Raw genomic sequence first — 21,881 nt, 5'->3', positions numbered from 1 at the left:
CTGCAGCTTTCTCATACTGAATGAAAATAGAAGAAACCTTTTAAATTGAAGAATTACAGTAATAAGGAATAACAATCAGTAAGACGCTGTTGCTCTTTATCTAGAAAATAAATTAGTTGAAGACAGTAGATTCCTTTGCTGATTCTGTTGACATCCTAGTCCTTGCTCTAGAGGCAGAAATTGTAATTTACAGGTTTAAAGTTATTTATCAATAACTTTGGCATGTCATCCATGTTAGAAACAACTACCCCAATGTGTAGAATAGAGAAGCTTATAACCTCTAACCAGATGTTTTTTCAGAGTGTATCAAGCCCTTTATGACACTGCAGATGGTTATCAGTAATTCTCTTTCTGTCCAAACATTGAATTCATGTTTTCTGACAGGCAGTATCCAATAGATGTGGATCATCAGAATCATTCTGCAAAGAGCTGAACTGTTTGTAATGTGAGTCTTGTTATAATTATTGGGGGAAATGTGTCTTCTCAAGCTCAAGTAGTGAATATTTGATATCCTGATTATTTTTCAGATATCAAAATGACTAACCTAACCTGACTGGAATGTAATTATAGAAACCATGAAGCTGAGCAACTGCTCTGCACTGGCTTGAACATTTGCAAAATCATTAAAAGACAGTGGAGAAAAATCCTGAGAAAGCTGCTTGTCACATTGTCATCTTAATCCTTGGGGAAAGTCTGCAAAATACATTTAAAAGACAAGCATGGAAATGAAATTCAGAAAGCTGTTAGGTCTTAAAACTCATGAACTCAGTGGTTTTAAAGCACATAATTCTGTGGACCACTTCAGCCAATCCCACTGATTTAGCACCTTCCTTTTTAGGGAGAGAGAAAAAGGAAGAATATTATTGAATGAAATGAAATGAACAAGTCTTGCTCCCCTTTACTGGAGTGTAAAACTCCAGTGTAAAAAGAAAACATCAGAAGGCTGGTAAGAGTAGGCAAGTGATGTCTGCATGGCAGCAGCTTCCTGTGACTTTTTTTTTGAACAGAAGATTGCTACTAATGCTTGTATCGAAAATATTTATAATTTTTTTTCATTTATCACAACCCAAGAAAATTGCTGTCAATTTAGGATTACAGATTAATTTAAAATGTTTCCATTAGTAACTGCTTTATCAATTCTGAAAAGTATTTTTGCACAAATCAAGATAAATGTTGACTTAGACTGTTGTTTATTTTCTGTAGAACAGAAGTCCTTAGCATACTGGAAATCTTGGGTTTGAAGAACCTCTGAGAGCACTGCTGTGTGAGCATGTGATGCTGCTTCAGTGGCCTCCTTGTGGATTGTATTTGGGTTTTTGCCACTGGGGGGAGCAGAAGACTGTCACAGGCTTCAGGGATGGAATAAGTGTCTGTCTTCCATCTCAGAAGATTCAGGCCTTAATGATGAGTTTTGGGACACTGTGTGTCCTTCATGTCTGGCACATGCTTGAAAATCTGTTTTCCAGTGAATAAAATGTCTAAATAATCAGGTTTTATGATTGCGCTTTCCTGAAGAGTTGCATCCTGGGTTAAACATGAAGTGCATTTTAGAAAAGCAAGGGAAGGAGCTAAAGGGGCTTAGAAAAAGGAGGGAGAGGAATTTACACAGGCAGATAGTGACAGGGTAAGTGCAGTTTTTAATTTGAAAGTTTTTAATTTGAGTGCAGGTTTTTATTTTAAAAAGGCAGGTTTAGTTGGGTATTAGGAAGAAATTCTTGCCAGTGAGACTGGTGAGGCACTGGCACAGGTTCCCCTGAGAAGCTGTAAATGCTTCATCCCTGAAATTTAACAGGTTGGACAGGGCTTGGAGCACTCTGGGATGGTGGAAGGTGTTCCTGCCCATGGCAGGGGGGTGGAACCAGAGGATCTTTAAAGTCCCTTCCAACCCAAACCTTTCTGTGATTGAGTGAAGAGTAGGTTCTGACTGGTGTTGGCTTCAGCAGTGAGCTAAAAATCCCTGAAACATTTTTGTTTCAGCTGTTGCCTAATGGCAACTCCTGCAGCCTGAGAGTGCAGTTTGCTTTAATAAAAGATGCTGTAGAAATGTATATATGTTTGTAAAATTAATGCATTCTTTAACCAGACATTTGCTTTAATCTTGGTCTTTCAGCAGTAAATCTAAAAATGCTGTTCCCTTCCTCTGAAAGCATTGGGATGGAGGAAGCATTCACTTTGCTTGTTTTCATTTTCAATGCATAGAATCAAAGGCTGTATATAAACTATAAACATGTTATTCTAGTATGACTGCAGCTCTAAATGCTGCCTGGTTATTCCCAAGCTCATTTAAGGTTCTCTGTAAGTGTCTTTGTGTGTCATGTAATTGGGAAAAAGAGCCCTGTGGACTGTTGAGGGCTTGCCTTGCCTGCTGAGGTTGCTGGACTGGTAATGTTCATGTTGCATGCAGTTTCCATTACCTGTCTTTAAATCCTTTGATGTTTGGGACAGAACAAGGCATTCCAGTTGCATGCCAAGGCTGGGCTTTCCCATTGGGAAAACTTGTTCTGTCTGTACTGTCAACAGCAAGCAGTCAAAATTCCTGGTTTCAAATTCATTATCATTTTTGCTCATGGTGTATAGAGCTTAAACTAAGCAAAGCAAGCTTAAAGAAATGCTTGGGTAACACTTCAGTGCTCTCAGTAGAGAGATTTATAGCAGGGTTGTGGATGCAGAGGAAGTATCAGGTGGCAGCTCCCAGCAGATCCTGGAGCAGTGGGGCAGTGATGTGTTTCCTATGGGGTCATTTGTTGTTCCACCTCTTCTTTTTTTTTTTGTTTTGATAGCTATAAGCTGCCTTAAGGCCTTTACCCCTCCTAGGTTGCTTTTTGTTGTTTTTTTTTGTTTTTTTTTTTTTAATATGACATTCACGTTAAAATTATTTTTTGACTGATGCTTGGAACAGCCATGGATTCTTATTCTAGGAGCATAAACAGCTGAGAGTGCTGAGTGAGCTGACAGATGTCACCATGAGAGTGATTTTTATCAACATGGATAACCCTGATGACTGCAAATAGACAAACATTGCTGTGTTCAAAAAAAAGGCAAGAAAAGGAATCCAGGGAACTAAACACTGGTCAGCTTCACCTCTTTCCCTGAGAATATTAATGAGCAACTCATTTAAACTGTTCCTAGGCATGTGAAAGACTGGAAGGTAATTGGAAACAGCCAGCATGGATATATCAAGGAAAAATCTTGCTTGACCAACCTGGCTGCCTCCTCCAGTGACTGCCTCTGCAACTGAGGGAGAAACAGTGGAAACCACATAAATTCAGCAAGGCTTTTGATGTATCTTCATGTGGTACCTTTGTGTCTGAGCGTGGGTATGGATGGGATGAATGGTGAAGAATTGACTGCACCATAAGCAATCAATAATTTGAAGTTTCAGTTCAGTGGCTGTTTGCAGAGAGTCTTTCCTGGAGTTGCTGCTGGGGTGGAACTATTTTGTCACTGATCAGCAAGTCAGTTCCTCACACAGGAGTGAGGCTCATGCAGAAATGTCAGATGGACAAGACTGGTGGTCATCAAGTTCAGCCTCGTGCTCAGAGGTAAATCCAATGCCAGATCAGATGGCAAAGGCCCTTGTCCAGTTGAGTCTCAAAAATCTTCGAGAAAGACTTGGAATCATTCTCTGCTCAAGAGGCTGAGGGAGATTAATGCGTTTGGTCTGAAGAAACGACAAAAGCAGATACTTAACTTGCATTCTTCATTACCTACATGGACTTTGTAAATGAGACAGACTCTCTTCAGAACTGTAAAAAGAGCAATGGTCATAAACTACAGTAAAGCACATTCTAACAGATTAAAATAAAAATAGTAGTAAAAAAACCAAGCCTCTTGAGCAGAGAATTATTCCATGTCTTTCTTGAAGATTTTTGAGACTCCACTGAACAAGGGCCTTTGCAATCTGATCGGGCATTGGATTTACCTCTGAGCACGAGGTTGAACTTGATGACCACCTAGAGTCTTGTCCATCTGACATTTCTGCATGAGCCTCATTCTTATGTGGCATCTTTTTGACCTAAGGTTTTTGTATATTATAGCATTCACACTGACTGTCCATAAGGCAGCCTGTTGAACAAATCAGAAGTATGTTCCCTAAATCAAATGTCTAAAGACTTTAGTAAAATAATTTACTAAAGTCTTAGTAACTTAGACGTGAACATAAACCCCTAAATTCTGTGAAAAATATAGGCAGTATTGCCATGTGGTTGTCTGTACATATGCCCAGAGCAATTTTATTTTCCCCTGCTCCTTGGGCTCAGTTATGTTGGTTTGGCTGAAAAAACCAAAATTTTTCTTACTGAAAATAGCAAGTTACGTTAAGTGGAACTTACCTCTCTAGTTCAGTAGTGACAAAGTGTGTCCTGTTGTACTATTCTGATTTAGACTATTAGAATTAGTCTTGGCTTTCTTATATTTTTAGGAAGTTAAGCTCTGTTGAAAATTATGGTGCTTCAGCACTGACTGCAATCTCAGTTTGAAGGCCTTCAGAAATAGCTAATTTTAAAATGAAATTCAAAACTGGACAAAACCAGAAAGTCAGTGTAATTAAATATTAAGATTTTCTCTTTCAAAATCAGCCCTTACATTCTGGCAAGCTTCTGTCTCTCAAAACTGGTAGATCTTTGTCTTCCAATGTCATGTGCTAATGCTTCATCAAGTCTTAACACTGAACTCAGGGCTGGAGGCTATTAATGAAATTTAGATTCTTCTGGAAATAGCACAGCTCTTACAAAGAGAGGCTTTAATGCCACAGAACTAACAGGAGATTAATTACTTCTGTAAAACTTATCATATGCTATCAAAAAAAGGAGGAGATTGCTAACTTCATTTCAAGCAGTGGATCAGTATTGTGAATTAAATGTGTCAAGCAAGAAAAGGAGGCACAGTCTCTAATATTGACCACTTAGCACATGCCTGTATAATACCACAATTTTGAATCCCACAATTTTGGTCCAACAACGGTGATTTCTATTTATTTAAGTCTGAAAAAAAAATAATTAAAAAAAATATCAGATTAATAGAACTTGAATTTATTAATCCATCCAGTCACATTTTGAAATACAGTGCATGGCTTTGCATTGCTACAGACTGATGGTAAAACTCATATTTTCCAACTAATTTCAGCATTGTTAATACTTGGCTTAAGTCTCACATTCCATACTTTTTCGGAAAACAGCATTTCACAGGTTTTGCACTCCAGATTTTTGCTATTCTAAGTGTGACAGGTGAAATTGTTTCAAAATAGGTCACTTGCCTTCGGGGTTTAGCACTTGTGGGTTTTGGAGCCAGCCTTTTTCTGACACAGAAGGGTTTGATGATCTCACCCCTTAGCTCTGAACAGGCTTCTGGCAGGAGTGTCCTGGGCACTGTTGAGCACTTGGCTGCTTCTCTTTAACCAGTTCCTTCCATGACAGCTTGTAGCCTGCATTTATTTCTAGTTCGTTCTGCCCCCAGCTTCTGATTTTGATGCTGCTCACACTGAAAATTGAGGGATAACTCAGGTTTCAATCCCCATTTAAAGCCTTTTCTGACTGCCTGACACTTTTGGGGTGTTTTCCCATTGCTATCAGAGGAATGTTTTCAGTTGTTCTAACTTGAGTTGCCATTTCTTTGCTTTGAAGGCTTCTCTGTTCTCTTTAGTTTGTTACTTTATGCATTCCTTAGAATTTCTCATCTTGCACGTGTGGGATCATTTTTTAAAAAGCAGTGATTTATCTTGTGAATTTCCTTTTTTTTTTATGCAAGACTTGTCTCTTTATGGCTCACATATTTTCACTAATAGATGTGCAAAAATACAGGCCTTCTCTGTGCAGAAAGGCTGACACTGCCCTCAGTGCAGTTGACTGAAGGTGGTGCTTGCCCACACAGTGCCCCCGTTGGTTGCTAACCAGCTCTAATTTAGGATGGTGTTGGCTCAGGACTGTTGGAAATCTGTGGGCTGTCATATTTAAAGATGTGTGTGATGCTAATTTGAAGATAATCTTTGATGTTTAGGGTTTTAATATGAAATCTCTGTGCTCTAGTCTAAAATTTGGGACTTTGTAGAAGACCCCAGACATCCCTTCAATGGCAACTCTGCTTTTTACTATTGCAAAAGTGAATTTTATGCACCAAATAATTTATTCATGTTCTTCATCTCCTTCTTGTTTTATATTTTTAGAGTATTAGTCCCTGGTTTTTCTGTCCAGTATAGAAATTTCCTGCAGTGCCTGTTGTGATAATTTCTTTCCTTCTGTGGTGTTCCTCACAATGTTTATAGCTTCACATGCTGCATTAGTAGTTTGGATACATCTATTTCAATATTAAAACTTCCTGATTTTAGCACACAAGCATTATGGGTTTTGCTCATTTTTTTTTTCTTTCCATCCAAAAAAAAATGCTTCCCAATGAAGTTGACCAAAATCCTGAGGATTGAGCTTCCTTTGTGGGGCACACCTTGGGGCAGAAAGAAGTCCAAAAAGGAAGAAAGGTGACCTGGCTGAGGGCAACTCTGCCAGGCCAAGAACTTCTCAAGCTGAGTTAGCTGAAGCTTTGTAGACAGATTCCCAGTGCTGTGGTGCCAGTCTTTGCTCTTCCCCTTCATCTCATGGAGTTTTTTCTGACTACTGCTGCCAGAAAGAAAATCCTTGCAGGTTAGAGATGATTAGAAGAGTATATTTAGATAACATCTGGGGCCTGTTTTGTGGTTTGGGTTTTTTCTCACTTTTTTCTGGCTGTAATAGTTTGTCTAAGCTCAAGATATGCTGTTAAAATCTGTACTATTATCTCCTGTTGAAACTCAATCCTGTAGTTAAAACGTTTTGTTTTCCATCATCTGGAGGATGAGATTTTATTGGTAGGAGAGAGTCAATAGTTTGGAGCTGCAGTAACATTTCAGGAATAAGTGACATCACTCTGGGATCAGCTTTCTCAGAGTCTAGCAATCCTGACAGCTAAGTTGCTTTTCCTCTGGGTCAGGGCTGTGCAGCACTCACTGGGAAACAGCTTCCAAGAGAAAAGGGTCGTCCCTCACATCCTTACTTGTGTTTTCCTGTTTGTGTGTCAAGCTTGTGCTAAAGAATTCATGTCTCTGGAGACTGGTGAGTAATTCTTATACATTTTAATGATTGTTTTTCCTAATAAAGCATTTCCTCCCACTTTGGAAAAAATGCTTTTTTAAAGATTTTTTTTTTTTAATGCAGCATTCAAGAACTCGCAATATATATGCAAAGCAGAACACAACTTTGTAGAGTTCAAGTTAAGATTTTAAGTAGAAGTCTGATTGTGGGTAGAGGTTGTGTTTGTGTTTATTACTTACTGTAACTGTGTCTCACTTCCAAGATTTTTATTTAGACATGCTTGTCTGCTAAATCATGTCATAGAGATGGAATGTAGCAGGAATTTGAGCTTTTTTAAATTAGCTTGCAATGCTGGATGGGAAGTACTTTCCAAATAGACACTTGTAAGGTACCTGATTTTAACAGACAGCTCATATGGCAGTGTTACTGGATGCCAGGTTTCAAATGTGATTTCGGGGGTTGTAAGTGCTTGTGAAGGGCACAAAACAGAAAACCAGGTACATTTCCAGTCAGTGTATATATCTGTGTGTATATCACCTGCAAAGCTGGGTGTTTATTTCCGTAGGGATGTCGTATAATGAGCTGCAAAATCTGTCAGCATAAAAATTATTTCGGAAAAAAACACCAGCCAACCTACAAAGCAGTATCTGGTTGTAGCTTAGGATTTAAATAACTGAAAACCACTTCAGTTTCCACTTCATGGTAACTGTTTTCTCTTCATAGGAGAAATATAAAATGCATGTCTTCTTTTCTCCTCCCTGGCAGTTAAATTTCTAATTGTAAAAGTGCTGCAGTCCTGTGACACTCAAAAATCTTGTAGGATTCCAATTTTGAGAAGGTTTTTTATATTTTATAGCTAGAAAATTACAGCCCAATTATCTCCAGGGAGGCATTTAGCAAGGGAAGCCCAGGGTTTTGCTGTGTCACTTTGATTTTGGTTTCTTTTGGTGTTCCTTTAAGGATGACAAGTCTTGATGGATGAATACACACAAAAAAAATGTCTTCTTCATCTGTTTGAAGATTCTGGGGAATACTGCAACTCATCTCAGTAAAAGTTAGGTATTGATTTTCATCAGGAAATAATTCCAGACAGAATTTGGATGGTCTGAATCAGAGCTGTGGGTGGATGTAATACATCAGCTTCCAGAAACCTGTGCTTAGGGTAATTTCATTAATGCAGCAACTGGCAATTCTTGTGGTGTGGTGGTGATGTATTGCAGATGCAGAATGGATGTAATATTTATGATTTACGTGATTTGGAAGATGACTGTTAGCATTGAAGTTCCTTTGTAGCTCTGACTCTTCATGTAGGTGGTTTGGCTCCTAACCCAGAACTAAAAACAATGAGCTCTGGGAAAAGCTTTTTAAATTCTGTTGTCGTGAATAGAAAAACGATTTTCTGTGTCATTATAGTTCCCAAATAAATTCTAATGTTGAATTTAGATAAATTTTAATGTTTCATTTTAGTGAGATGCTTATCTTACCAACTTGGTGCCTTTTTTATATTTCTCTTTAAGCTTGATAAGTTGAATTTTGATGCAAGTTTTATCACTGGTTTGTTTTGTTGGGTTTTTTTAATGTGATTTGGGCATAGCCATAATAGTTTTTTATAGGCAGTTATATCAAACTGTCTTCAAAGATGTTTAAAGTGTGCTGTGCTTTTTGGTATACTGAATGTACTATTAGATGGAAATAAATACAGAGGCTATGCAGAAAAATGAAGTGCTGGTAGCATTTTAGGTTTGGAATTGTATAGATTGAATGGCATAAATTGCTGTTGTGCTGTTCTGTTGACAGGAATTTAGGATTGTACATAAACTTCTAATTTGCTACTTTTCTTCAGCAAAAAAACCCCATGCAGCTATACATTTCAGTTAATCAGTTAAGCACATAATAATGTGCCTAAATTCTTTCCAGAAAAGAAAAGGGAATGGAATGAGGGGCCTTTCTTAAGTATAGGTCTAGAAATGCTTACTGCATATGTTAGCTTGATCATGGCTGCTAGTATGAGACTTTCTGGGTTTGTTGGTTAACTGAATAGAGGCATAGTTGGTGTGGTGGTAGCTAGAATTTTCCAGTTACGTTTTCCAGCCCATAAGAGTCACAGTCTAGCTCATAAGTTTCCTGTTTTCTTGCAGGATTTGGGTTGCTGGTTTTTGGGGTTTTTAAAGGAAAAAAACAATACAGTTTTAATATGAGCAAGGTTTTTAAATCTTAAAGTATATTTTTATTTAGATGTGTGGCTACCTAACATAAGCTAGCAGAGGAATATATTGATGTATTTAAAGCTGTGTGTCACTGAACTGCATGACTGAAAGAAACTTCTGGCTTTGCCTCTAAATTGAGCCAGGTGTATCAGTCTGCTGTTTTACTGGTGAAAGGGGGTTACATGTGGTTCTTCTGGTGTTGAAACTCCTGTTTTACTAAATAATATGATCCCTACTGGAACACCAGGTGTGAATATTCAGTGTCATCTGCAGATTCACTTACCTCGCCATAGAAACTAATTTTTTGCAGTAAATAAGTGAAAGCTGTCATGCAGACAAAAAATTTTCAAAAGCCTCAAGTGTGGTGTTTATTTTGGGAGGCGGAGAGGGAAGGGATAAATTTCTGATTTCACCTGAGCAGTGAAATAGTTCAGAGCCATGATCATCGAACAAATTCTTTACCTCAAAATACCTTCTGCCTAATGAAGAAAAATATGAACAACATTGATGGCAAGGCACTATTTTGCTTGCTCATACTTGCTTTTGGGGAAGCTGATGAATTCATTGCTTGAACTTAATTTTTTTTATATGCCTCATACATTGATCTGTTTTCTCACTTTCTAGAATGTTCTTTTTCTGCAAAACACTGAAAACACTTATTTTGTGAAGACCGTGTTTGCTTTTATAACATAACATATTATGAAATCAAGCTTTTATCTTGGCATTAAATCATTTAAAACTTTAGTTACGGGGCAATGCCAGTCATTCTAGGGTTGGAGCTCTCCAAGCAAAAGTGAAAATAAATGTTATCTGAAGTTGTTTGACCAACATGTATTTTGGCTTGTGCATTTTCTGTTCCTTTAAAATGTGTAGAGTAGGCTGGATTGTTTGGTTTGGGTGGTTTTGTTTTAATTATCTCCAGGAAAAGGGCATGAGGAGGGAGGGGACCATGGCAGATGTTTTTTGCTGACTTGTCATTGGCAGAGCATCCTCAGAGCCCTTCCTGGAGCAGGCATGGATCAGGAGTGTGCTGGGTGTTAGCAACCCTATAAACAGCAGGCATGGGAAACCTCCCAGGCCAAGGCATCAGTATGGCCAAACTCCATAAATCCTACTCCATGGAAGAGTTCTCCTAGTGACAGTTTGTTTTCAACATGCAAAACTTACTTTAGTCCCCAATCTTCATGTGGAATGAGAAATTGCTGGTGAACTGATTTTTTTTTCTCCTCTCCCAGCTTCTATTGTTAAAATTCATTGCTTTATGATCCAAATTGCATATGAGGAGAATAATATTCAAAAATACCTTCAAAAAGGCTGTCTTCAAGGGACTCTTATTGTGATGTCCACCATGAAAGAGTATCGTTGTCCATACAGCTCTAGCCAGTAGCCTGTTCTAGAGATTTCATTGCCACCTTCATCAGAGCAGGATGCACAAAACCAGGTTGATAAAGAGTTAAACAGAGTCTGTGATTGCTCTTCCATGAGTTCTGTGGTGCCTGGAGCTCCAGTGGGCACCAGGAATCCAGGTTTAAAGGAAAGAAACAAATAAATATTGGTATTTTCAGCCAGGAAAGACCAAGGGTGTTGGGTGTTTTCCTCTTTGTGCCAATTCTGAAGTATCGTGCCACTCCAAACCTGCTGGCCATAAATACATCTCCAAACTTGCCATGGTTTGGAGTTAGGAAAGGGAGTACATCCATAGAGAAGCTGGATCCCCATAAAGAATGCAAGATTTGGCATGCCAGAAGAAAACCATTCAGAAACAGTTGAATGTCAGAAGGTACATAACAAGTAGAACTGTACTGAGTAGCTGGAGAGCTGTAAAAATTCTGCCTAGCATTGTTACTTTATAGATCTGGAACATCTCTAAAGTTGCTGATTCTGCAAAAAGGATATAAGGTGAGAGATGCTGTAAAAACATATTTCTTTACAAATGCTCTGTTTTATAGTCTTGAAATGTAGCCTAAAATCTGCTTTCCTGATACAATATGTAATCCAGAAAGAAAAAAGTAGGAGAAGGAGTTTTCACTTCTGGGTTTCATAGGAATAGTCCCTGCCTTGCAAATCTCTTCCTTATGTTCATGTTTTCTGCTGGTAAGAGGAGAATTGAGTAATACTCCATATGGTAAACAGCAGTTAATTTGACTTTTTTGGATACTATTTTACTAGTCCTTTAAAAGTGTTTCCAAAGCCAGATTCAACATAAGAAAAACAAGTTCCTAAAGAAGTCTATAAAGAATAATGTTCCCACCCAATACAGAGGGTGTTTTCTCTGGGGTTTTCTTTGCCATTTTAAAATCCCATGAAATGACTGACATTGAGTGTGATCCCAGTGTTCTTCTGTCCCTGACCCCTTGCTCTGACACAAATGAAATAAACTGATTTTCCCTTCCCATAAGGAGTTTCTCAATGAACTGAGTCTTCACCAGGATATTTTTCACTACCATATAGTTACACTTTTAGAAATGTCAGGTACAGATGAACTGCTCTCTCATTAAAAACACTTAACACATTAAAAACACATTACAAAATCACTTTTGCCTGATTGAGGCTGGAGATGTTCTTACACAATAGCTGTTGCCAAAAAAGCCAGTTCCATGTCACTTTGCTGTACCCCAAGCTTGAAAAAACCACCTTAGAAAGAAAAACAGCTCCAAGATCCTGGCTGTCTCTGAGGTATGAATTTAATGGAAGGTCATTGGAGACATCATGTCTGTTCAAGAGGTGTTGTCCTGTAGTTTTCTCTGCTGCTCTGCAGTTTAACCTTGGAAGGAACAACCTGGTGTGCCATTTTCTGAAGCACAATGTGTTGCTGGGTCAGCAAAAGTCTTTAATAAATATTAATTGTTATTTCCATTGTATTGTGAGGTAAGGATACAGTTGTGAGAGTCAGGATGTAAAACTAGGGGACTACTGAATTATAATGTTTTTTGCTTGGTATTCTTCCTGCAGAGCTGTCAAATGTGCTGACAGTTCACTTTGTAAATAAAGTGTAGTTGTTCCTCTGCATTTATGAAGCAAAAGGATAATGCAGATCAATCTGTGTAGGTGTTGAAATTGAAGATGTGAAAATACAAGGGGAGGCAGCCAAGAAATACTTTTTGTCAAATGGAAATTTCTGGACTTCTAGAGCCAACAGTTTGATTATGAGACCAATAGGCATCAAAGTGATTGACAGTCTGCATATAAGCAGTGGGTGGCAGACGTAAACTCTTGATCAGATGGGGTTCTGAAATTTCATCTGTAAATTGAATGATGATATATCTTGCTACATAAATGCTGTTTTTCTTGTGGTACTTACTTTGGCCAAGTCACCTTCTAAAATACCTGACATGAAGCACATTCTAAAAACCATATCTGTTTTGTTGGGGTTTTTTTTAATGCTAGTGTATTTATTATAGCACTTTAAATAATTAATTTGTGTTTACCCATTATACAGATTTTTGTCCTTAATTTAAAAAGGCCAAATTACTTTAATTAGAGAAAAAGTGTTACTCTTCATCTGCTCTGCTTCCTTACCTGATAGTGTGTATTGGTGTTGCTGCCTCTTCAGCCATCTGTTTAAATTGTGGTTTTCATTTATTTTATAAGAAACTTGGCATTGAGATGGGAAGAATTAAAGAATTACTTAAGGAAATAGGATTTAATCTTATCATCTATTCAGCTTGACTTGCTTTCTTTTTTTGCTATTTGTTAGGTAGACTGGTTCTAAAAATCAATTCATTTTCTCAAAATAACTTTTATTATGGATATTTTGTATATGGGTGGGTCCATCTGGGCTGACATTCTCTGCCTGATAAGGACTTGTGTTGATGTTTTAAGATGAGTTGTGAGAGCACCACATCAAAGTATGATACTCTCTGGTGTTCTTCTGTAAATAGTGTAAGGGTGCTTTTCCTGAAAAGCAGTATATTTTTTTTCCTCAAAAGCAGCCAATGCCTGCCTACTTTTTATAAATGCTGGAAGTTAACAAGATTAATAATAGGCAATGATTACTTGAAAATTAAATAAAAGAGGGGATATGTGGGCTCACTGCAGTTAGATCAGTTCTCAAAGCTACCCCACAAGCCTGATTGGTGTCCACACCTGTAAATTAAAATACGTTCTATGTGTACCAGGATTGTTAGTCTGGTTTAGAAGCAAAGGAGCATTAGGTGTGGATGTTTCAAGAAAACAGTGTAGGGTCTATTTTAAAGGTTATGAGGGTTCTGAGAAAATCCTGAGATCATTTCTGATCTACTTGTGATGTCAAACAAATCCCATAACCAATTTTATTTGTTGCTGACGTTTTTAATCTTTTGGAGACTTGTAGATCAATTTGCTGCTGTTCTAAGGCAATAATATTGTTATTTTTCTGAGAAGATCAGCTCATGAAGCTGCACTCAAATGAACTGAAAGAAAGGAGAGCTCAGCGAGGCTCAGCTGGGACCTTGGGGATGACAAGTGACACGTTCAGTGTTCCAGCTCAATGCCACACTTTGTACCCCGTGTTGTCTCTGGGCTTGAACTTCACGTCACAGGCAATGAATATTTTTAATGGAGTTTGTACTCTTTTGTCTGAGATGAATGCAGGCCCACACATGGTGTAAGCTTCAATTAATTATCCTCTGGGGCCTGCTGCACATATTTGCATATGCTCTATCAGTGGACCACCAAGATTATTCAATTAAATCCTCACAATGGCTTTAAGAAGGCCCGTGATTAAAGCCTTAGTGATGACTGTTCATTTATAAAATAATTATTTTTATAAATTTCAGTCTCGGTGCTTATTTCTTGCACAATAGGATCTATTGGGAGGGACAGCTTGAAATATAGGATATGTCTGAATAAGTACACAGTCACAAATGATAGACATCTGGATGCACCAACATTTCAGCTGTTTTCTTCTCTCAGATTGCTAAAAGAAAGATTTCTAATCATTTCCCAGATGACAATGACTTGGCAGAATTTTGCCAGACCATTTTTCTCTCTCAGCAGACAAGAAGGGTCTAGTTACAACCTGGTGCATTCTGATATAAGTGCTTGATAAACATGGTTTTCTTTCAGAACTTCTGCTGTGTTACTAATAGAAGTGTGGTTTTATTTAAGAAAAATGGCTGTTTACCAGAGGCGTGATTGTGTGGTGACTATGCCAATTCCCAGGTATCTGAAGTGATCAAGAAATGGAAGTTGTGTAGCTGTCTGGAGACAGTGTAATGTTGTCTCACTTCTGTATAACCTTGGCTTAGATGATTAAAGGATTGGTGTGATTTGCACAATCTTAGGAAAGCACCAATTGCAAAAAAACCAAAGCAACCCACAATTCATTAAAAAAAAAACAAAAACAAACAAAAAAAAACCAAACAAAAAAAACCACCAAAAAACCAGAAAGCAAACAAATCTGAGTAATGATAAAATCTACCAGATAAAAATGTCATCAAAGGTAGAAAACTAAAGATAAATTAGGTATTTAACTACTTCGATCAATGACTATTGGTTTTTTGATCCCAATGTGCTTAGAGAGATTTGCAAAGCAACACTGTGCTTTTACCAAATGTCTTTTGAAATTCTGCTGTTGAATTTGAGGTAGTAATTCACTGAAATTATACAATTTTCTTCTATTTTTATGGATCTATTTGATTTGTAACTCAATAAATTGAGGAACTTTACTTTTTTGCAATTCCATAGGAGGAGCTTGTTGAACAAATACACAACTGTTTCCACATCAATAGGTATTACACTGCTTAAATTGTCTGCATTCACTTTTCTTAGAAGTATTTTCAGCTTTTTTTTTCAAAATATAATTATTGAAAAACATGTTGGAATTGCTATTAAAATTACTCTCTCTTGTAAAATATCTCTAATTTTCATGCAGTGAAATGGAAGCATAAGTCAAAACTGCCTTTTGAATTCTTACTTATATTTCTAAAGCTTTCTCAAGAGCACATCTACTTAGGCTTTTAATAAATGAAATAGGCCAAGGCTTGCATCACTGAGCTTAAGTGGTATGTGGTGAAGATAATTTTCTGTCTAGTGAGCTTTGAAAAGAGTAAAAGTTGCTATGTAGCTATAAAAGCATTTGCTAAAAGTTTTTTACTGAATTTGATGCTTGTAGTTGTAGAGGGGGTGACTAAGAGAGCTCAATTATCTCAATTATCTCTAATTTACTTGGTGTGATGAATTTCTTCTGGTAGTGTTGTACAGTTGTGCTCATGCAATCTGTGTTCATTTGTCCCTTGTAAATTCAAGTCAGGTTCATTTCTTGTTCTGAAAATCTCTAATATTGTATATGTAAGAAAATACCAATTAGTGGTTTCTAATTAACCTTTATTAATGAAATGTCCCAATTTATTAGTGTGCTAATATGAGTGGTCAAACTCCAGCAGCAAAAGACAGCTTTTGCTTTGTATTGGAACAGGGTTTTTTTTGTTTGGGTTCTTTGTTTTGGGGGCATGCTTGTTTGTTTGGTTTGGGTTTTTTGGTATTTTTTGTTTTGGTTTTTTTTTGGGGGGGGGGTTGTTGTTTTTTTTGTTTTTGTGGGTTTTTTAATTAAATGTAGCTTTTTGCTGCCCTCTCTACAAGTTAGCTTTACTTGTTCTACCCTCTCTACCTCTTCATAGAGAGGGTGCAGTGTCCCTCCTGCATCAGGGAAGCAAGATTTTGGAAAACATCAGCTGATCAGCCATCTGCTGTCAGTTTTCACAGAATGCCAGGCTGGAAGGCACCACAGTGGGCATCTGGTGCCACCTCCCTGCCCAGGCAGGGTCACCTCAGAGCACAGGGCACAGCAGTGTGTGCAGATGGTTCTGGAACATCTCCAGAGAGGCAGATGACCTCCCTGGGCAATCTTGGTGGGCAGTCTTGGTCTGCACAGCTCATAGGGTGTGGAAGTTCTTCCTTGTGTTCAGGTGGAACCTGGGCATCAGTTCCTGCCCATTCCTCTTGTCCCACCATTGCTGGGCCTCACAGTCCCTGCTCTGAGCCCCCTCTGAAGGCAGGGACAGACAGGGATGAGGTCTCTTCTCAGGCCTGAGCAGCCCCAGCTCCCTCAGCTTTTCTCCTGAGAGATGCTCCAGTCTCCCCACCATCCCCAAAGCCCTCACTGGATCCCCCTCCAGGAGCTCCATGTCTCTTTTGTCCTGAGGAGCCCAGAACTGGACACAGCACTCCAGATATGGCCTCACCAGGGCTGAGAAGAGGGTGAGATGATGATGATGATCTCAGAGATGGTGATGAGTGTCCTGGCAGCAACAGCCCGGACTGGAGAGTCCAGTGGTGCTTCTGCTCCTCAAACCACCTGCTGGACCATGCTGCTCCAAAGCCTGGCTCTCTTCAGAAAACATAGTGTGGGATTTCACTTCAGAATCGTTACTCTAGGTCTTAGAATCTCTCCAGGGAGTTAACCATTAAAGGATTCTTGGGTTCCAAGTCTGAGGCTTACAGAGAGTTCTGCCTCCTAAAACCGACTTCCCTGTTCTCCTAAATCTTACCTCCGATAGCAAACAGGGTGTTAGTCATTTTTACTACACAGTAATGCTTACAGAATTGAACATTTTCTTCATCTGCAGTCTGCTATCAAGGTACTGTATCAGACCCTGTGCCCAGGGCTCAAAATGTAATGAAATGTTACATAAATTGATGACACATGGCAGGTGCATCTCAGAAATTGCCACCACAGCTTTGTGGCCCTTACTGAGCCTCCATATTTTATCAATTCCCAGATATGTTACCTACAGAATGAAAGACACCTCCCACAAAGTTCTGGGAACCCTGAGAACAGTAACTTTTCCTGACAAGGGAGTGTTTGATTAGGAAGAGAAGTTTTTTATTAAAACCTTCTCAATCTGTAATAGAGTGCATGCAGTTTTAGCAAGTATTTCATCCTAGTATTCTGAAAGAGTTGTTTTTTAAAATATTTGCTCCTGCTTACGTAAACTTAGTTTTATGTTGGAAATATATCATGAGAGCATGTTAATCATATCTGCTCAAGTGAGAAAAGGCTGTTTTCATATGGATATTTTCACTGGAATATGAGTGTGGGTTTAAAATGGTCTCATTGAGAGGAAGGCTTATAATTTTGGGGCAGCAGTGCTTAATCTTTTGGAAAATAAAAATAAAAGCTGGACTACAGTCAGCTGTATAGAAATGTCCAGATGCTTTTCACTACAGCAGCAGCAGCAAAGATACCAAAACTGCTATAACTATAGCTGAGGAGGACTTAAAAGGAAAGTCTACAGAACTGGCAGGTTGCCTGAAACAATAAGCTCAGAGCAGCCCAGAAAAATGGTGGCAGCAGTAACTACAGTTTAGGTGTTACATTGTCTGCCAAGAAAATGAGTGGAATTTTGTCTGCACCTTCCCAAAAGCGTGTGCACACACAAAGGGTCACAAACACTTTGTTCTCAGCAGCGTATGGGACGTGTTACAGGTCTGTCAGCACTTGGGAACTGGCTGTCTCTTCACTCCCACTTTTCCTGGGGCTCCCTGATGTTTAGTTACCACACTCAGATGTTTCCCTGTGGAGCCAGGCAGCCCCCTTTCCAAACTTGTTGAAAAACCTTAATTGAAAAAAGGCTCGTGTAATTCTAGGGTATGATAGCACTGGTAAAAAAGTGCTTGCATTTGCTGTTTGCTGTAAAATGTGGCATTGCAGATTCAGTAAAATAGAAGTGGCAGCATAGCCACAGACCACATCCTTGCTTGCTGTTGTGTAGGGACTGCATTTACTTAAATTTTTTTTCCAAATTCAGACAACTCTTGGTTAGGTAAGTATAACTGCATTTATTGCTGTTAGAAATGAGACATTCATATGCTGCAAAGCAAGCGCACAAGGTAGAAATGGCTGATTTGATTCACCAGGTGAGGAATGAAGGGCTTCATTCACAGAAGCCAAACAAATCTGCCCTAGACTTGTCTTATGTTTGTTTCCAGTTGAACCTTACCTTTAAATATCAGTGCAGAAATTCAGCATGAATGCAGACAGCATGGCTTTATTGCTCTGGTAATCTTGATCTTACCTTATTTGTAATCTTTTCAAGTAATTTGTCATGAAAAATGCATAGAACTGCTTCTCATAAGAAATATGTCTCAGCATATTTGTGCTATATAGGGATTGTGTGTATCCATAATAGAGATTAGATTGCTAGCCTGTGAATCTCAAGACCTGGAATAAATGTTAGGAAGCAGATATTTGGTGTAGCATTCTTCTGAAATGTGTTCTTCAGTGCTCATTTGTCAAAAGGAACAGTGTTTCTAAATTAAAGATTTGGAGGCCTCTTAAAAGGTGTCCTGGTTTGTGATTTTTGTTAGTATTCAGCCTTTGCTTTGATGGCCACATTGACAATAAGCAAATGAGAAGGCCTTAGCACTGAGGAACACATAAATAAAGGCTACAAAGAAAGGGCATGAGAGAAGCTTTGAAGTGGCATCTAGCTTTAATTTGAGTGGGAGAAAACCAGATGTGTCTTTGGGAGTTCTGGCCCAGCTCTTTTTTTTTTTTTTTCTAAGAGGACAGGGAGCTCAACCAAATCATTCAATGGAGAGACCCCAAACCAACTGTTTCCACCCTTGTCCTTTGATCTTTGTTGCCACTTTGGAGTGAACTGTTTTGTTCCAGAGGAAAAATGGTCTAACCCTTCATTTTAACTGTACAACTGGATTACATATCTCCTTTTTCCATTCCAGCTGCAGTTATCTGAGTTAATTTCCTATGGAATATACTGACAAAGATGATAGTGACTTCAAAGCAGCAAAACTGATCAGAGTTTTGATTTGGCAGACTTTTGTAACGTGTGTTAGAACAAAACATTGGTGCACAACATTTTGGGTCAGCAGTCCTGAAAACATGAGATAGAAAACAAAGAAACCTGCTTGCGTAGGACTTATGTTGGCAAGCTCTGCACCTGGAATGATGTGCTTAGTTGCTGCTTACAAATAGAATAATATCTCTGAATGATATATTTGAGGTTTTTTTTTTTTCAGTAGTCCTTGGATCACATTAAACCAACAAAAAGATTGCTGTTGACTGTACATTTAGTGAATAGACTAAAACTGCACAACAAATTTTTTTTGAACATGTCTAGAAAATAAGTAAAATAATCCTGTCTTCTAAAGAGATTAAGAGTCTTAAAGGATGGAAGGGAGAGAGAGAGTAGAGAAGGCGGCAAATAACGTGAGTCAAATTCAAGGTTGCTGTCATTTCTAACCTGAACAGGATAAATCCTTTTGCTCTGGGGGCTTGTCCATGTGCCAGAACTAAGCTACCTTATAAATGATGCCAAAGCTTGCTGCTTTCAGAGGAAAGGATTGGAAAGTTGGAAAATTCTGGAGAAAAGGGGTCAAGTTAAGTTGGTTGGCTGTTAGGTTGGTACCAGTTGTCTTGCACTGAGATATCTAAAAATGGATCTTCTACCCATGTGAGGCTCTTTTGGTGTGGTTTGGGTTGCTTGTTTTCACATTTATGGTTGGTTTGGTTTAGTTTTGATTGACTGATTCTTTCATGGCAGGTATAAAACCACTGCTGGAATCAAGCAGAAAGAATATTATGTTGATACATGCAAGAATTATGCTTTATTTTGCATTGAATTGCTTCTCTCATGTCATCTTAATGTAGATTTCTGGAGTCCAAAACATTCCAGAAGCAAATATTAATGAGGAATAGTTTTTGTCACATACAAGTCTGGAGAAAGCTCATGAATAGTAATGAAATACACAGGGAATTTTTTCCTGTCTTTGTCTCTAGTGTTTAGCATGCCATTAATATGATGGCATGCTAAAATAGTAGATCCTAAAATAGTAAGGGTCAGTTAGGGCCTTCAGAAAAAACGCAAAAGACTTTTGTGTGTGGTTGTCCTGTGTTCTCAAAACATGGGAAAAACTGGAAGGAGAAAGGAGGAGGATGTACCTCTGCATAAGTGAAAAGTAACACACTGGCTGTGTCAAAGTGAATCACTCTCTTTCCACAGAATAAAGTACATACACATGAATATGCAAGGTTGAAACTCTGAATTACACATTGGATTTGGTATAAAGTTGAAATTAGAGTTCTCAGTAAAAAAAAAATTAGGTTTTTGCTTTATTTCCTCTGAGATCTATTGATTATGTATAGATTATTGTAGTATAATAAATGAAATTCTAAGTGTGTGTGTAGCCAGCAATTTATGGATAACTGAACAAGTATCTAAACTGGATGTTGAAGATTGTGAATATCAAACTGTAGCTTAGTTTGAATAAAACTCTCTGCAAGACAGAGTTTGAAACAAATGCCTTAACCTACTGTTATGTGGGAGGGTTATGACAATAATTATCAAGCTTCCCTACACCTTGCACAAGTATTTTGAGGAGCCTTGTCAAAATACCAGGTAAATTACTGCCAAAAATGCAATAATTAGATGAGTAATGAAAAAGTTTTCAAATGGAAGTATTTAAAATCTTTTCATGCAGTTAGACATATTTACAGTCATCACTCTTTAGTTGCACAAGCTGAATTTCCAGTGTTCACCCATGAGATTTCACTTGTGTCTAAGCTGAAGGGAAAAAAGCCTGTTTTTCCTTTGCCTTGAAGGGGAAAAAAGCCTGTTTTCCCTTTGCTTTACTCTTTTAGAAGGAAGTGACTATTCAGGTCTAGAAGGAATGTGCTGTACAATCCTCAGGAGCATGGCTCACGTCTGTGATATGTTTTCTGCCTTTTTTATGTAATCTCAGCTACCTCCCATACATCTCAACATCTGTGTGACTAGTGGGGAAAACTGTGTTTTGTTCAAGGATTTTTTTGGTGCTTTTGGAATGCTAACTTGATACATGACTCAAACCTGAAGCAACATATTCTTGAGTATTGCTTCCTCTGCTCTCCTCTCTCACTTTTCTGCCCTCTCCCTCCTTTCCCCCCTGGTTTTGTGTGGTTTCCCCACTGCAGTCCTTGGGTGTTGCCTCTTCTGTATCATCAGCAATGTGCACTCACGCAAAACATGGGATGTGCCCCACTTTGTGTGGACCTGATGATTTCTGGTCCCTGAGCAGAAGTCCTGATCCACTTATTTCCATATTTATGGATGCAGCTGACAGTCACCTGTCAAGGTTTAATGAGAACAAGAAGGCAACGTTTTGGCAAAGTGTTTTGGACAGCTCATCTCCACGGTTTGTTGGTTTGGGTTTTTTTTCACTTTGGTGTGAGAGTTTCTGAAATGTCAGAGGGGGAAAAAAAGGTTTTGGAAAGGAAGCAAAAGAGGACTCATAATCAAAGCAAAGGAACCTGGATGCTTGCTCAGGAATGTTTTGAACCTGAAATCTCTTTAATCTGGGCTGATTTCCTTGCGAGGCATTGTATGACCAGGGCAATTGGGAATGGCACAGACTGTTCTCAGAGTGTCTCTTTCCTGTCTCTTCGTTGTAATTGATCCATTTCTGCAACAACAGCTCCTTCAGGGGCTAAACTTAGAAATCTGTTGAACTCAGAACAAAGATAAAGCACTGGCAATTGCCAGCTCATCGTTAAGCTCTGTAACATAGTCTCTCCATTTAGGCATTAGTTGGTTTCTAAAATCCCAGTAGAGGAAGTACAAAGAATTGGGCTGTCTATCTAATCTTGCACTCTAAGTTTATGAAGGCTTTTCAATTCATTCACCATTAAAGTGGTGTG

At 38.5% G+C, this 21,881-nt stretch overlaps 1 protein-coding gene across 16 annotated transcripts in view; it reads left to right on the top strand.

The window, feature by feature from the left end:
• Positions 1-21,881, top strand: part of PLEKHA5 (pleckstrin homology domain containing A5) — a 159,082-nt gene that overhangs the window by 67,871 nt on the left and 69,330 nt on the right. The window contains exon 1 of one of the 16 annotated variants that reach the window (XM_071422095.1): positions 6,951-7,079. The exons of the other annotated variants lie outside the window; for them this stretch is intronic. The gene's annotated coding sequence lies outside the window, so the exon portion shown is untranslated. Of the gene's footprint in view, positions 1-6,950; positions 7,080-21,881 lie in introns of those variants that run through there. 16 annotated transcript variants of the gene reach the window in all.

The sequence above is a fragment of the Agelaius tricolor genome, unplaced genomic scaffold (genome assembly GCF_023055355.1).
Source record: "Agelaius tricolor isolate 1412-34295 unplaced genomic scaffold, bAgeTri1.0.p SCAF_3, whole genome shotgun sequence".
Classification (NCBI taxonomy): Eukaryota; Metazoa; Chordata; class Aves; order Passeriformes; family Icteridae; genus Agelaius; species Agelaius tricolor.
This window is presented reverse-complemented; position numbering and strand designations above follow the sequence as displayed.